This window comes from Bubalus kerabau, chromosome 10 (assembly GCF_029407905.1).
Source record: "Bubalus kerabau isolate K-KA32 ecotype Philippines breed swamp buffalo chromosome 10, PCC_UOA_SB_1v2, whole genome shotgun sequence".
Classification (NCBI taxonomy): domain Eukaryota; kingdom Metazoa; phylum Chordata; class Mammalia; order Artiodactyla; family Bovidae; genus Bubalus; species Bubalus kerabau.
In genome coordinates, this window is record NC_073633.1 from 26307358 (window position 1) to 26322633 (window position 15276).

Sequence of the window (15276 nt, forward strand, 5' to 3'; positions counted from 1 at the left end):
TCTGGTATTCTTTGGGGAAAGTTTTGCCTTTATCAATTCTTTTTCTGTTTTTCTTATTTATGTTAGGAAGTGTGTGTCCCTTTATTTCTTCTTGATCAGATGATGTCTTTTCCTATATTTGTCCAAATGTTTTAAGTGGTCTCTCAAATAAAGTAAAATATTTTCTCTGCAAATCCTGTATCCATTGATCACAGACCTTTATCAAAAACACTGATGGAAAATTTACTCTAGAGCTTGTTACACAGACATTCAGTTAGAGAGACTGTGTGTGCACCTGAGCGTGTGCACCTGAGTTTCAACATTTACTAATCTGTCTGGGGCCAGTTCTCTAACCTCAGGAAACTCTGCTTCATCAATGGGAATATAACAGTTCACAAGAGAAACGTTCTCCAGAATTTAAATTAGTAATGTATACTCAACACCTAATGCAAGGTTGACCACTGACCATGCAGTCACACAATGCTAGCTATTTTTATTTTTCCCTTTCTGGCTGATATTCTTGCAGGATAATTAAGGATAAGTAAAAATAAAATTGGAGAAAACATACTGGATTTCGGGCAATGTATATTTAAACAAAAAGTTTTAAAATATAAAAATATTATCAGGTCATCATGGACACTTTAAGATATACAGCAAATGAAAAGAATCACCTATAGTCCTACAGAGACAACTGCTATTAATATATTGATTTATTTCTATTGTACTTTTCTATTATTTACAGTGTATGGATTTGAATGGTCATGCACACAGATTATTATTTTCAACATCCTTGCTTCCCACATATCAGTACAACAAATTATTGTTATGCTATTACAAATCCTTTCTTAGATATTATTGGCTGATATTGTTTGAGGGATTCATGTGCTATAAAATTGTTGTATCAGAGGAGAGAACATGTATTTGTACATTAGGCATTATGCTTATTTCTTTGGGATAAATTGATAAGTAATATTAACAATAATGATAAATGCTCATTTTTAGAATTTTTTGGTTCAATTTCAGTTTTAGAGAATATGTCTTTTTTTTCTTGGTCTTTTCTAAAAGATTTTTTTTTTCCTAGTTTTTACATTGGTCAACTGTGTCTTTCTGGTTCTGGATAAAGAAGTTGGCATTCTTGCCATCGTTTGTTTATAGAAGTGACAGGTAAAGGCAAGCTTCTGTGGAGAAAAGCTGACTCTGTCTGAGACAGGAGCAGGAACTAATGTGATACGCCTGCCTCAGAGAAATGGTAATGCAGTGCAGTATGCTGGTGCTGGTGCTAAGTCACTTCAGTTGTGTCTGAGTCTGTGCGATCCCATAGACAGCAGCCCACCAGGCTCCCCCGTCCCTGGGATTCTCCAGGCAAGAATACTGGAGTAGGTTGCCATTTCCTTCTCCAATGCATGAAAGCGAAAAGTCAAAGTGAAGTCGCTCAGTTGTGTCCGACTCTTTGCGACCTCATGGACTGCAGCCTACCAGGCTCCTCTGTCCATGGGATTTTCCAGGCAAGAGTACTGGAGTGGGGTGCCATTGCCAGTATAGCTGTGTAAAATATGTATCTATATGGAAAAGAATTGGATGAGAACACAGGAAAATGAGCATAATTGCCCCAATAGGGTGGGAGGATGCTGGGTGATTTTTGTTCTGTCTCTTTATTATGTTATTATTGATTGTAAAATAACTTAAATTCAAAGTCATGAAAGAAACCAGCACAATGAGCCCATTTGAACTAAGAGTTGGGTAAAACAGTTTGAGACAAATGGGAAATAAATGGCTGCCCATGAATAGAGTGAAAAAAAAAGTCTTAGTGATTCTGTGAGCCATCGGCTGTTCCCGAGTCAGGATACTGAGAATGATACAAAAAATCAAAGAAGTGAGCTGTGCCAGAGCCCGCCAATGGACACCTGAAAACAGATGGCAGGGTTCCAGCCAGAGCATCCAGAGGAATTAGGTTCCCCTTCCCCACACCAAAAATCGCACCACGTAGATTACCTCAGTAGATACTAGGTGAGATGCTCAGTTGTCTTCAAGGCAGTTCTGATGAGGGGAGATTCCTGATTTTCACAGGAACCTTCTGACTCTGCAGGGTTGCCCGAGGAGTCCACTTCTTGGGGGCTCACCTGAGATGCGCAGTGAAGGACGTGCCAGAGCTGTAACATGGTCTGCAGGTCATGGACACAGACAGGTCTTGTTCTCTTGTACACAGTGTCTGCAAATATTCATATTTTCCAATAACCAATCGCTCTTAAGAAATATTCTCTCACTATCTACATATTCTCAGTTATCCTCAGAAAGTAACAATCTCTGGATATTCCCCAGAACTTCACCAGTTTGTCAGGAAGCTTCTATTGCTCCTGATCTATCACTGTGTTACCACTGGACCAATTTCCTGGGGAAATGGACATGAAAACCTATTTAATGATTCTTCCATCCCTCACATAGTAAGGCAGAGACAGACATCAATAGATGCTGATTAGTATAACTCCTTTTTAGTTGGGCTTAAGAGATTTCTGGCCCTTCCAGGAGTATGGTTTCCATATAGAGTTCTGGGTGAAATAGTAATGGCAGACTCTGCCTTTGTGGAGCTGGCATCAGGCTTGGACTGCTTGGGGTTCTGTTTGGTCTCCATGGAAACTCAGAGATACAGAAGGTGCAGAGCTCAAACTTAACCAATCTAGAGATTGATGATATTCTCTTACTGGTTGGAGCTATGCTTCCCTGGAGATTCATTATCATCAGTGGTAATAAGATCTAAGAAAGTCCTTAACCTCTTACTTTCTTCAACTTTGGAATTAAAGTTTACTTTGTTTTGACTGAGAAGCTGAGAAACCTCTAATGAATTTTAACTGTAACAAAGAAACATAGTTATTAAAACATTCAATAAGTTTTGTGGTGTGCTTTTTGTGTGGTAAGTATGACTCTAGATGCCAGATATAGGCAGTGTCTTGTGGGAAAGACAGTCATTAAATAATAAGACACTATTGAGACTACTGTCTGAAGAAGACCACATCGGAGATCCTGAACCGGACTGAAGTATGAGGAAAGATATTCCTGATGAAGTTACATAAAGTTGTTCTTCAGTCACTCAGAGATGTCCAACTCTTGTGACCCCATGGACTGCAGCATTCCAGGGTTCCCTGTCCTGGAGTTTGCTCAAACTCATATCCATTGAGTCGATGATGCTATCCAACGATCTCATCCTGCGTCGTCCACTCCTCCCCATGTCCTCAATCTTTCCTAGCATCAGGTCATTTCCAATGAGTTGGCTCTTTGCATCAGGTGGCCAAAGTATTGGAGCTTCAGTTTCAGAATCAGTCCTTCCAATGAATATTCAAGGTTTATTTCCTTTAGGATTGGCTGGCTTGATCTCCTTGCTGTCCAAGGACTCTCAAGAGTCTTCTCCAGGACCACGGTTCAAAAGCATCAATTCTTCTGCACTCAGTCTTCTTTATGGTCCAGATCTCACATCTGTACTTGACTACTGGAAAAACCATAGCTGTGAATATATGGACTTGTCAAGGCTGTATATTGTCACCCTGCTTATTTAACTTCTATGCAGAGTACATCATACGAAATGCTGGTCTGAATAAAACACAAGCTGGAATTAAGATTGTCTTGATTCCAAAGTGATGTCTCTGCTTTTTAATATGCTGTTTAGATTTGTCATAGCCTTTCTTCCAAGGAGAAAGTGTCTTATAATCTCATGGCTGCAGTCACCATCTGCAGTGATTTTGGAGCCCAAGAAAATAAAGTCTGTCATTGTTTTCATTTCCCCCCCAATGTATTTGCCATGAAGTGATGAGACCAGATGTCATTTTTTGAATATTGAGTTTTAAGCCAGCTTTTTCACTCTCCTTTTTCAACTTCATCAAGCGGCTCTTTAGTTCTTCATTTTCTGCCTTTAGGGTGGTGTCATTTGCATGTCTGAGATTACTGATATTTCTCCTGGCAATCTTGATTCCAGCTTGTGCTTTATTCAGACCAGCATTTTGCATGATGTACTCTGCATAGAATTTAAATAAGCAGGGTGACAATATACAGCCTTGACATACTCCTTTCCCAATTTTGAGCCAGTCCATTGCTCTGTATTTGGTTGCATTGGTTGCAACTGTTTTTTTTTTTTTTTTTACCTCTGTTCAGATTTCACAGGAGGCAGGTAAGGTGGGCCAGTATTCCCATCTCTTTTAAGAATTTTCTGCAGTGTGTTGTGATCCAACAGTCTTGAGCATAGTCAATGAAGCAGAAGCAGATGTTTTCCTGTAATTCTCTTGCTTTTTCTATTATCTTTTTCTTGCTTTTTCATGTGATTACATATGTTGGCAATTTGGTTTCTGGTTCTCCTGCCTTTTCTAAATCCAGCTTGTACATCTGGAAGTTCTTGGTTCACGTACTGTTGAAGCCTAGCTTGTAGGATTTGTGCGTTACCTTGCTAGTGATCAATGCAAAGAAATAGAGGAATACAACAGAATGGGAAAGACTAGAGATCTCTTCAAGAAAATTAGAGATACCAAGGGAATATTTCATGCAAAGAGGGGCTCGATAAAGGACAGAAATGGTATGGACCTAACAAAAGCAGAAGATATTAAGAAGAGGTGGCAAGAATACACAGAAAAACTGTACAAAAAACGATCTTCATGACCCAGATAATCACGATGGTGTTATCACTGACCTAGAGCCAGACTCCTGGAATGTGAAGTCAAGTGGGCCTTAGAAAGCATCACTAGGAACAAAGCTAGTGGAGGTGATGGAATTCCAGTTGAGCTATTTCAAATCCTGAAAGATGATGCTGTGAAAGTGCTGCACTCAATATGCCAGCAAATTTGGAAAACTCACCAGTGGCCACAGGACTGGAAAAGGTCAGTTTTCATTCCAATCCCAAAGAAAGGCAATGTCAAAGAATGCTCAAACTACCACACAATTGCACTCATCTCACACGCTAGTAAAGTAATGCTCAAAATTCTCCAAGCCAGGCTTCAGCAATATGTGAACCGTGAACTTCCAGATGTTCAAGCTGGTTTTAGAAAAGGCAGAGGAACCAGAGATCAAATTGCCAACATCCTCTGGATCATTGAAAAAGCGAGAGTTCCAGAAAAACATCTATTTCTGCTTTATTGACTATGCCAAAGCTTTTGTCTGTGTGAATCACAATAAACTGTGGAAAATTCTCAAAGAGATGGGAATACCAGACCACCTGATCTGCCTCTTGAGAAATCTGTATGCAGGTCAGGAAGCAACTGTGAGAACTGGACATGGAACAACAGACTGGTTCCAAATAGGAAAAGGAGTACGTCAAGGCTGTATATTGTCACCCTGCTTATATAACTTCTATGCAGAGTACATCATGAGAAACGCTGGGCTGGAAGAAGCACAAGCTGGAATCAAGACTGCCGGGAGAAATATCAATAACCTCAGATATGCAGATGACACCACCCTTATGGCAGAAAGTGAAGAGGAACTAAAAAGCCTCTGGGTTAGGGTTAGCCTCTGGGCTTTTTAGTTCCTCTTCACTTTCTGCCATAAGGGTGGTGTCATCTGCATATCTGAGGTTATTGATATTTCTCCCGGCAGTCTTGATTCCAGCATAACTAATACAATTATGTAAAGTTTAAAAAAAAAAAAAAGCCTCTTGATGAAGGTGAAAGTGGAGAGTGAAAAAGTTGGCTTAAAGCTCAACATTCAGAAAACGCAGATCATGGCATCTGGTCCCATCAGTTCATGGGAAATGGATGTGGAAACAGTGGAAACAGTGTCAGACCTTATTTTTTTTGGCTCCACAGTCACTGCAGATGGTGATTGCAGCCATGAAATTAAAAGACGTTTACTCCTTGGAAGGAAAGTTATGACCAACCTAGATAGCATATTCAAAAGCAGAGACATTACTTTGCCAACAAAGGTCTGTCTAGTCAAGGCTATGGTTTTTCCTGTGGTCATGTATGGATGTGAGAGTTGGACTGTGAAGAAGGTTGAGTGCCAAAGAATTGATGCCTTTGAATTGTGGTGTTGGAAAAGACTCTTGAGAGTCCCTTGGACTGCAAGGAGATCCAACCAGTCCATTCTGAAGGAGATCAGCCCTGGGATTTCTTTGGCAGGAATGATGCTGAAGCTGAAGCTCCAGTACTTTGGCTACCTCATGTGAAGAGTTGACTCATTGGAAAAGACTCTGATGCTGGGAGGGATTGGGGGCAGGAGGAGAAGGGGACGACAGAGGATGAGATGGCTGGATGGCATCACTGACTCGATGGATGTGAGTCTGGGTGAACTCCGGGAGTTGTTGATGGACAGGGAGGCCTGGCGTGCTGCGATACATGGGGTCACAAAGAGTTGGACACGACTGAGCAACTGAACTGAACTGAACTGAACTTGCTAGCATATGAAATGAATATAGTATGCCGTTGTTTGAACATTCTTTGACATTGCACTTCTTTGGGATTGGATTAGATGTCTAAAATTCTGTAACATCAAAGGTTTGAATTTCTTTAAAATAAAACATTTTATTTGAAAATTAAAATAAAACTCATTTTAATTTGAGTTATCCTGACCATTAGTATAATTAGGAAGATCCCCTGGAGAAGGAAATGGCAACCCACTCCAGTACTCTTGCCTAGAAAATTCCATGGACAGTGGAGCCTGGTGGGCTACAGTCCATGGGGTCTCAGAGAGTTAGACACAACTGAGCGGCTTTACTTTTCCTTGGTGGTTCAGTGGTAAAGCAGCATCCTGGCAATGCAGAGACACGAGTTGGTTCCCTGAGTTAGGAAGATCCCCTGGAGAAAGAAATGGCAACATACTTAAGTGTTCTTGCCTGGGAAATCCCATGGACAAGAGGAGTTTGGCAGGTACCATTCCATGGGGGTCACCAAAGGGTTGGACACAAGTTACTGCCTAAACAACAGCAACAGTTAGTAAGTTGAACGTCTTTTCACTTGTATATGGGCCCTTTGGATTTACTTTTCTGTCAGTTGTCTATGTATATACTTATCTCATTTATCTCTTGGGTTGTTTGTCTTTGTTTATTATAGAAAATAATCTTTTATTTGTAATTTACATTCTTCTGTCTACCTCCTTCTCAAATGCCCATTTAAACCTGTTCATGTAGTTATTTCTTCCTTGACCTTGGATAGAATTCAGGACAGCTATGCAAATTTTCTGGGCATACATATAATTTTAGAAGTCCTTCATTTACCATTTGTTCAAAGAATGGAATTATTAAATTGTCTGAACCCATGTAATTGTTAAATTTTGAATGTCACTTAAAGTGAAAATGTATTCATTTCTTCACATAAGGCCTATTTCAGGCAGGAGAACTTCAGAGAGAAAGGGTGTGTGGCTTTGGCATCCTCTCTGTTTACTATGCAAGTAGACCTTCCCTTTATCTGTGTTTGCTAACTTTGTCCTCCACCAGGGATATGGGATGGGATTGAGTTGGCATGTAGTGGATAGATATCCTAGAGGAAGGGGAAGGTGGTATGGACAAAGATGTTAGTATGGTGGTAGGAGGTGATAAATTTGATATCTATTTTGAATGTATAATCCACAGAATTTGCTAATGTATTGACTTTGGGAAATGAAAGAGAAAGAGTCAAAAGTAATGTAGTTTTGCTTTTGATCTGGAGCAATAAGTACTTTTCTTATTGTGGTAAAATGCATAATAATATAAAATTTATCATTTTTAAAAAATTTTATTTTTTTAATTGAAGGATAATTGCTTTACAGAATTTTGCTGTTTTCTGTCAAACCTCAACGTGAATCAGCCATAGGTATACATATATTCCCTCTGTTTTGAAACTCCCTCCCATATCTGTCCCCATCCCACCACTCTAGGTTGATACAGAGCCCCTGATTGAGTTTCCTGAGCCATACAGAAAATTCCCATTGGCTATCTATTTTACATACAGTAATGTAAGTTTCCATGTTACTCTTTCCTTACATCTCGCCCTCTCCTCCCCTCTCCCCATGTCCATAAGTCTATTCTCTATGTCTGTTTCTCCATTCAGTTCAGTTCAGTCGCTCAGTCATGTCCGACTCTTTGCAATGCCATGAACTGCAGCACGTCAGGCCTCCCTGTCAATCACCAACTCCCGGAGTCCACCCAAACTCATGTCCATTGAGTCGGTGATGTCATCCAACCATCTCATCCTCTGTCGTCCCCTTCTCCTCCTGCCCTAAATCATTCCCAGCATCAGGGTCTTTTCCAATGAGTCAGCTCTTTGCATCAGGTAGCCAAAGTATTGGAGTTTCAGCTTCAACATCAGTCCTTCCAATGAACACCCAGGACTGATCTCCTTTAGGATGGACTGGTTAGATCTCCTTTCAGTCCAAGGGACTCTCAAGAGTCTTCTCCAACACCACCGTTCAAAAGTACCAATTCTTTGGCACTCAGCTTTCTTTATAGTCCAACTCACACATCCATACATGACTACTGGAAAAACCATGGCCTTGACTAGATGGACATTTGTTACAAAGTAATGTTTCTGCTTTTGAATATGCTATCTAGGTTGGTCATAACTTTCCTTCCAAGGAGTAAGTGGCTTTTAATTTCATGGCTGCAATCACCATATGCAGTGATTTTGGAGCCCAGAAAAATAAAGTCAGCCACTGTTTCCCCATCTATTTCCCATGAAGTGATGGGACCAGATGCCATGATCTTAGTTTTCTGAATGTTGAGCTTTAAGTCAACTTTTTCACTCTCTTCTTTCACTTTCATCAAGAGGCTCTTTAGTTCTTCTTCACTTACTGCCATAAGGGTGGTGTCATCTGCATATCTGAGGTTATTGGTATTTCTCCCGGCAATCTTGATTTCAGCTTGTGCTTCCTCCAGTCCAGCGTTTCTCATGATGTACTCTGCATATAAGTTAAATAAACAGGGTGACAATATACAGCCTTGATGTACTCCTTTTCTTATTTGGAAACAGTCTGTTGTTCCATGTCCAGTTCTAACTGTTGCTTCCTGACCTGCATACAGCTTTCTCAAGAGGCGGATCAGGTGGTCTGGTATTCCCATCTCTTTCAGAATTTTCCACAGTTTATTGTGATCCACACAGTCAAAGGCTTTGGCATAGTCAATAAAGTAGAAATAGATGTTTTTCTGGAACTTTCTTGCTTTTTCGATGGTCTAGCAGATGTTAGCAGTTTGATCTCTGGTTCCTCTGCCTTTTCCAAAGCCAGCTTGAACATCTGGAAGTTCATGATTCGCGTATTGCTAAAGCCTGGCTTGGAGAATTTGAAGCATTACTTTACTAGCGTGTGAAATGAGTGCAGTTGTGTGGTAGTTTGAGTGTTCTTTGGCATTGCCTTTCTTTGGGATTGGACTGAATCCCAATTTCTCCAAAATCCCAGTGTCTCCATTGTTTCCCTGTAAATAAATTCTTCAGTATCATGATTTTGGATTCTGTATATATGCATTAGAATACGATATTTATCTTTCTCTTTATGACTTCATTCGGTATAATAGGTTCTAGGTTCATCCACCTATTAGAACTGACACAAATGAGTTTCTTTTTTATGGCTGAGTAATATTCCTTTGTGTATATGTACCACAACTTTTTAATCTATTCATCTGTCGATGGACATCTAGGTTGCTTCCATGTTCCAGCTATTGTCAATAGGGGTGCAGTGAACAATGGGATATGTGTGTTTCTTTCAGTTTTGGTTTCCTCAGGGTATATGCCTAGGAGTGGGATTGCTGGGTCATATGGTATTTTTTTCCCCTAGTTTTTAAAGGAATCTCCATATCATCTTCCATAGTGGCTGTATCAATTTACATTCCCACCAATAGTGCAAGAACATTCTGTTTTCTCTGCACCCTCTCCAGCATTTATTATTTGTAGACTTTTTGATGATGGCCATTATGACTGGTGTGAAGTGATGTCTCACTGTAGTTTTGATTTGCATTTCTCTAATAATGAGTGATGTTGGGCATCTTTTCATGTGTTTGTTTGCCATCTGTATGTCTTCTTTGGAGAGATGTCTGTTTAGGTCTTTTCCCCACTTTTTGATTGGTTTGTTTGTTTTTCTGGTATTGAGTTGTATGAGCTGCTTGTATATTTTGGAAATTAGTACTTTGTCAGTTGTTTCATTTGCTATTATTTTCTCTCATTCTGAGGGTTGTCTTTTCACCTTGCTTATAGTTTCTTTTGCTGTGCAAAAGCTTTTAAGTTTAATCAGGTCCCACTTGTTTACTTTTGTTTTTATTTCCATTACCCTAGGAGGTGGATCATAGAGGATCTTGCTTTGATTTATGTCATCAAGTGTTCTGCCTATACTTTCCTCTAAGAGTTTTATAGTTTCTGGTCTTACATTTAGGTCTTTAATCCATTTTGAGTTTATCTTTGTGTATGGTGTTAGGAAGTGTGCTAATTTCATCCTTTTGCACATAGCCATCTAGTTTTTCCAGCACCATTTATTGAAGAGCCTGTCTCTGACCCATCGTATATTCTTGCCTCCTTTGTCAAAAATAAGGTACCCATAGGTGCATGGGTTTATTTCTGGGCTTTCTATCTTGTTCCATTTGTCTATATTTCTGTTTTTGTGCCAGTACCATACTGTCTTGATGACTGTAGCTTTGTAGTATAACCTGAAGTCAGGAAGGATGATTCCTCCAGCTCCATTCTTCTTTTTCAATACTGCTTTGGCTATTTGGGGTCTTTTGTGTTTCCATATGAATTGTGAAATTTTTTGTTCTAGTTCTGTGAAGAATGCCATTGGTAATTTGATAGGGATCACATTGAATCTGTAGATTGTGTTTGGCAGTATAGTTATTTTCACAATATTGATTCTTCCTACCCAGGAACATGAAATATCTCTCTGTCCATTTATGTTGTCTTTGATTTCTTTCATCAGTTGTCTTATAATTTTATGTGTACAGTTCTTTTGTCTCCTTAGGTAAGTTTATTCCTAGATATTTAATTCTTTTTGTTGCAATGGTGAATGGGATTGATTCCTTAATTTCTCTTTCTGATTTTTCATTGTTAGTATATAGAAATGAAAGTGATTTCTGTGTATTAATTTTGTATCCTGCAACTTTGCTAAATTCACTGATTAGCTTTAGTAATTTTCTGATACTGTCTTTAGAGTTTTCTATGTACAGTATCATGTCATCTGCAAACAGTGAGAGCTTTACTTCTTCTTTTCTGATCTGGATTCCTTTTATTTCTTTTTCTTCTCTGATTGCTGTAGCTAGGACTTCCAGAACTATGTTGCATAATAGTGGCAAAAGTGGACACCCTTATCTTGTTCCTGATCCTAGGGGGAATGCTTTCAGTTTTTCGCCATTGAGAATGTTTGCTGTAGGCTTATCATGTCTGGCCTTTACTATGTTGAGGTAGGTTACTTCTTTGCCCATTTTTTGAAGACTTTTAATCATAAATGGGTGCTGACTTTTGTCAAAGGCTTTTTCTGAATCTATTGAGATTATCATATGGTTTTTATCTTTCAATTTGTTATACAATTTGTGTATCACATTGATTGATTTGCATATATTGAAGAATCCTTGCATCCCTGGAATAAACCCAATTTGATCATGGTGTATGAGCTTTTGGATGTGTTGCTGAATTCTGTTTGCTAAAATTTTGTTGAGGATTTTTGCATCTATGTTCATCAGTGCTATTGGCCTGTAGTTTTCTTTTTTTGTGTTGTCTTTGTCTGGTTTTGGTATCAGGGTGATGTGGCCTCATAGAGTGAGTTTGGAAGTGTTCCTTCCTCTGCAATTTTTGGAAAGAGTTTTAGAAGGATAGTCATTAGCTCTTCTTTAAATGTTTGATAGAATTCTCCTGTGAAGCCGTCTGGTCCTGGGGTTTTGTTTTATGGGAGATTTTTTTTATCACAGCTTCCATTTCAGTGCTTGTAATTGGGTGGTTCATAATTTCTATTTCTTCCTGGTTCAGTCTTGGAATATTGAACTTTCCTAAGAATCTGTCCAGGTTATCCATTTTCTTGCCATATGATCGTTCATAATAGTCTCTTATAATCCTTTGTATTTCTTCATTGTCTGTTGTAACCTTTCCTTTTTCATTTCTAATTTTGTTGATTTGATCCTTCTCTCTTTTTTTCTTGATGAGTTTGGCTAGAGGTTTGTCAATTTTGTTTATTTTCTCAAAGAACCAGCTTTTAGTTTTATTAATCTTTACTGTTGTTTCTTTCATTTTCTTTTTCATTTATTTCTTCTTGGATCTTTATGATTTCTTACGTTCTACTAATATTTTTTTTGTTCTTCTTTTTCCAGTTGTTTTAGGTTTTAGGTGTAAAATTAAGTTGTCTATTTGATGTTTCTCTTGTTTCTTGAGGTAGGATTGTATTGCTATAAACTTCCCTCTTAGAACTGCTTTTGCTGAATCCCATAGGTTTTGAGTTGTCATGTTTTCATTATCATTTATTTCTAGAAATTTTTTGATTTCCCTTTTGATTTCTTCAGTAACCTGTTGGTTATTTAGAAATGTGTTGTTTAATCTTCATGTGTTTGTGCTTCTTACAGTTTTTTTCTTGTAATTGATATCTAGTCTCATTGCATTGTGGTCAGAGAAGATGCTTGATACGATTTCAATATTCTTAAATTTACTGAGGTTTGATTTGTCACCCAAGATATGGTCTATCCTGGAGAATGTTTCATGTGCATTTGAGAAGAAGGTGTATTCTTTTGCATTTGGATGGAATGTCCTGAAGATATCAATGAAATCCATCTTATCTAATGTATTATTTAAGACTTGTGTTTACTTATTAATATTCTGTCTTGATGATTTGTCCATTGGTATGAGTGGGGTGTTAAAGTCTCCTACTATTATTGTGTTACTGTCAATTTCTCCTTTTATGTCTGTTAGTGTTTGTCTTCTGTGTTGAGGTGCTCCTATGTTAGGTGCATGCTGCTGCTGCTGCTGCTGCTAAGTCGCTTCAGTCATGTTTGACTCTGTGCGACCCCTGAGATGGCAGCCAACCAGGCTCCCCTGTCCCTGGGATTCTCCAGGCAAGAACACTGGAGTGGGTTGCAATTTCCTTCTCCAATGCATGAACGTGGAAAGTGAAAGTGAAGTCACTCAGTCGTGTCTGACTCTGAGCGACCCCATAGACTGCAGCCTACCAGGCTCCTCTGCCCATGGGATTTTCCAGGCAAGAGTACTGGAGTGGGGTGCCATTGCCTTCTCCATGTTAGGTGCATAGATATTTACAATTGTTATGTCTTCCTCTTGGACTGATCCCTTGATCATTATGTATTGTCCTTCATTGTCTCTTGTAATTTTTATTTTAAGGTCTATTTTGTCTCATATGAGGATTGCTACTCCAGCTTTCTTTTGCTTCCCATTTGCATGGAATATATTTTTCCATCCTCTCACTTTCAGTCTATATGTATCTTTAGGTCTGAAGTGGGTTTCTTGTAGACAGCATACATATGGGTCTTGTTTTTGTATCCATTCAGTCAGTCTGTGTCTTTTGGTTGGAGCATTTAATCCATTTACATTTAAAGTAATTATTGAAGTGGTTTCCTTTGTATGAGTTCTCATTATTTGATACTCCCTAGGGTTAGTTCTCTTCTTCTGGGACTCTTAGAAGCCCTTGGGGTCAATGCTCCCACTCCAAAGGCTCAGGGCTTGATCTCTGGCAGGAGCCCCCTCCCCAGGGACTGCAGGAGCCCACCCTGATGGTGACCAGGAGCCAAACCCTCATACCACCTGCTTGCCTATCCGCTCATGTGAAACTCACTGACCATCCTGGGCCATCCCACTGCGCGCTTGCTCTTGCATGCCCCAGATTTATCATTTTAACCACTTTAAAGTGTACTGTTTGTTGGCATCAAGTACATTCACATTGTTGTGAAATCATCACCATTATGCATCTCCAGAACTTTTTCATCATCCCAGACTGAAATTCCATATCCATTAAATAGTGACTCTCTATTCCTACCCACAATTCCTGGTAACCACCATTCTACATTCTATCTCTATGATTTTGATCAGTCTATAATAAACTGTGGAAAATTATGAAAGAGGTGGGAATACCAGACCACCTGACCTGCCTCTTGAGAAACCTGTATGCAGTTCAGGAAGCAACAGTTAGAGCTGGACATGGAACAACAGACTGTTTCCAAATAGAAAAAGGAGTACGTCAAGGCTGTATATTGTCACCCTGTTTATTTAACTTATATGCAGAGTACATCATGAGAAACGCTGGACTGGAGGAAGCACAAGCTGGAATCAAGATTGCCGGGAGAAATATCAATAACTTCAGATATGCAGATTACACCACCCTTATGGCAGAAAGTGAAAAAGAACTAAAGAGCCTCTTGATGAAAGTGAAAGAGGAGAGTGAAAAAGTTGACTTAAAGCTCAACATTCAGAAAACTAAGATCATGGCATTTGGTCCCATCACTTCATGGGAAATAGATGGGGAAACAGTGGAAATAGTGGCTGACTTTATTTTTTCTGGGCTCCAAAATCACTGCAGATGGTGATTGCAGCCATGAAATTAAAAGACGGTTTCTCCTTGGAGAAACATTATTTAAAGTTATGACCAACCTAGACAGCATATTAAAAAGCAGAGACATTACTTTGCCAACAAAGGTCCGTCTAGTCAAGGCTATGGTTTTTCCAGTGGTCATATATGGATGTGAGAGTTGGACTATAAAGAAAGCTGAGTGCCGAAGAATTGGTGCTTTTAAACTGTGGTGTTGGAGAAGACTCTTGAGAGTCCCTTGGACTGCAAGGAGATCCAACCAGTCCATCCTAAAGGAAATCAGTCCTGAATATTCATGGGAAGGACTGATGCTGAAGCTGAAACAACAATACTTTGGCCACCTAATGTGAAGAGCTGACTCATTTGAAAAGACCCTGATGCTGGGAATGATTGAGGGCAGGAGGAGAAGGGGATGACAGAGGATGAGATGGTTGGATGTCATCACCGACTCAATGGACATGAGTTTGGGTGGACTCCGGGAGTTGCTGACAGACAGGGAGGCCTGGCGTGCTGTGGTTCATGGGGTTGCAAAGAGTCGGACATGACTGAGCAACTGAACTGAAGTGATACCTCATATTAATGGAATCCTACTATATTTTTCCTTTTATGTCTTGTTTATTTCACTGAGTATAATGTCTTCAAGTTTCCTTCATGTTGTAGAGTTTTATTTATCAGAGTTCCATTTCTTTTAAGGCTGAATAATATTCCATTGTATGTACATACCACATTTTGTTTATCCACTCATTCAGTCTGTGGACATTTGAGTTATTTCTACCTTTTTGGCTATTGTGAATAATGTTGCTATGAACATGGATATAAAAATATCTGTTCAAGCCCTTTCAATTCTTTTGGGTTTAT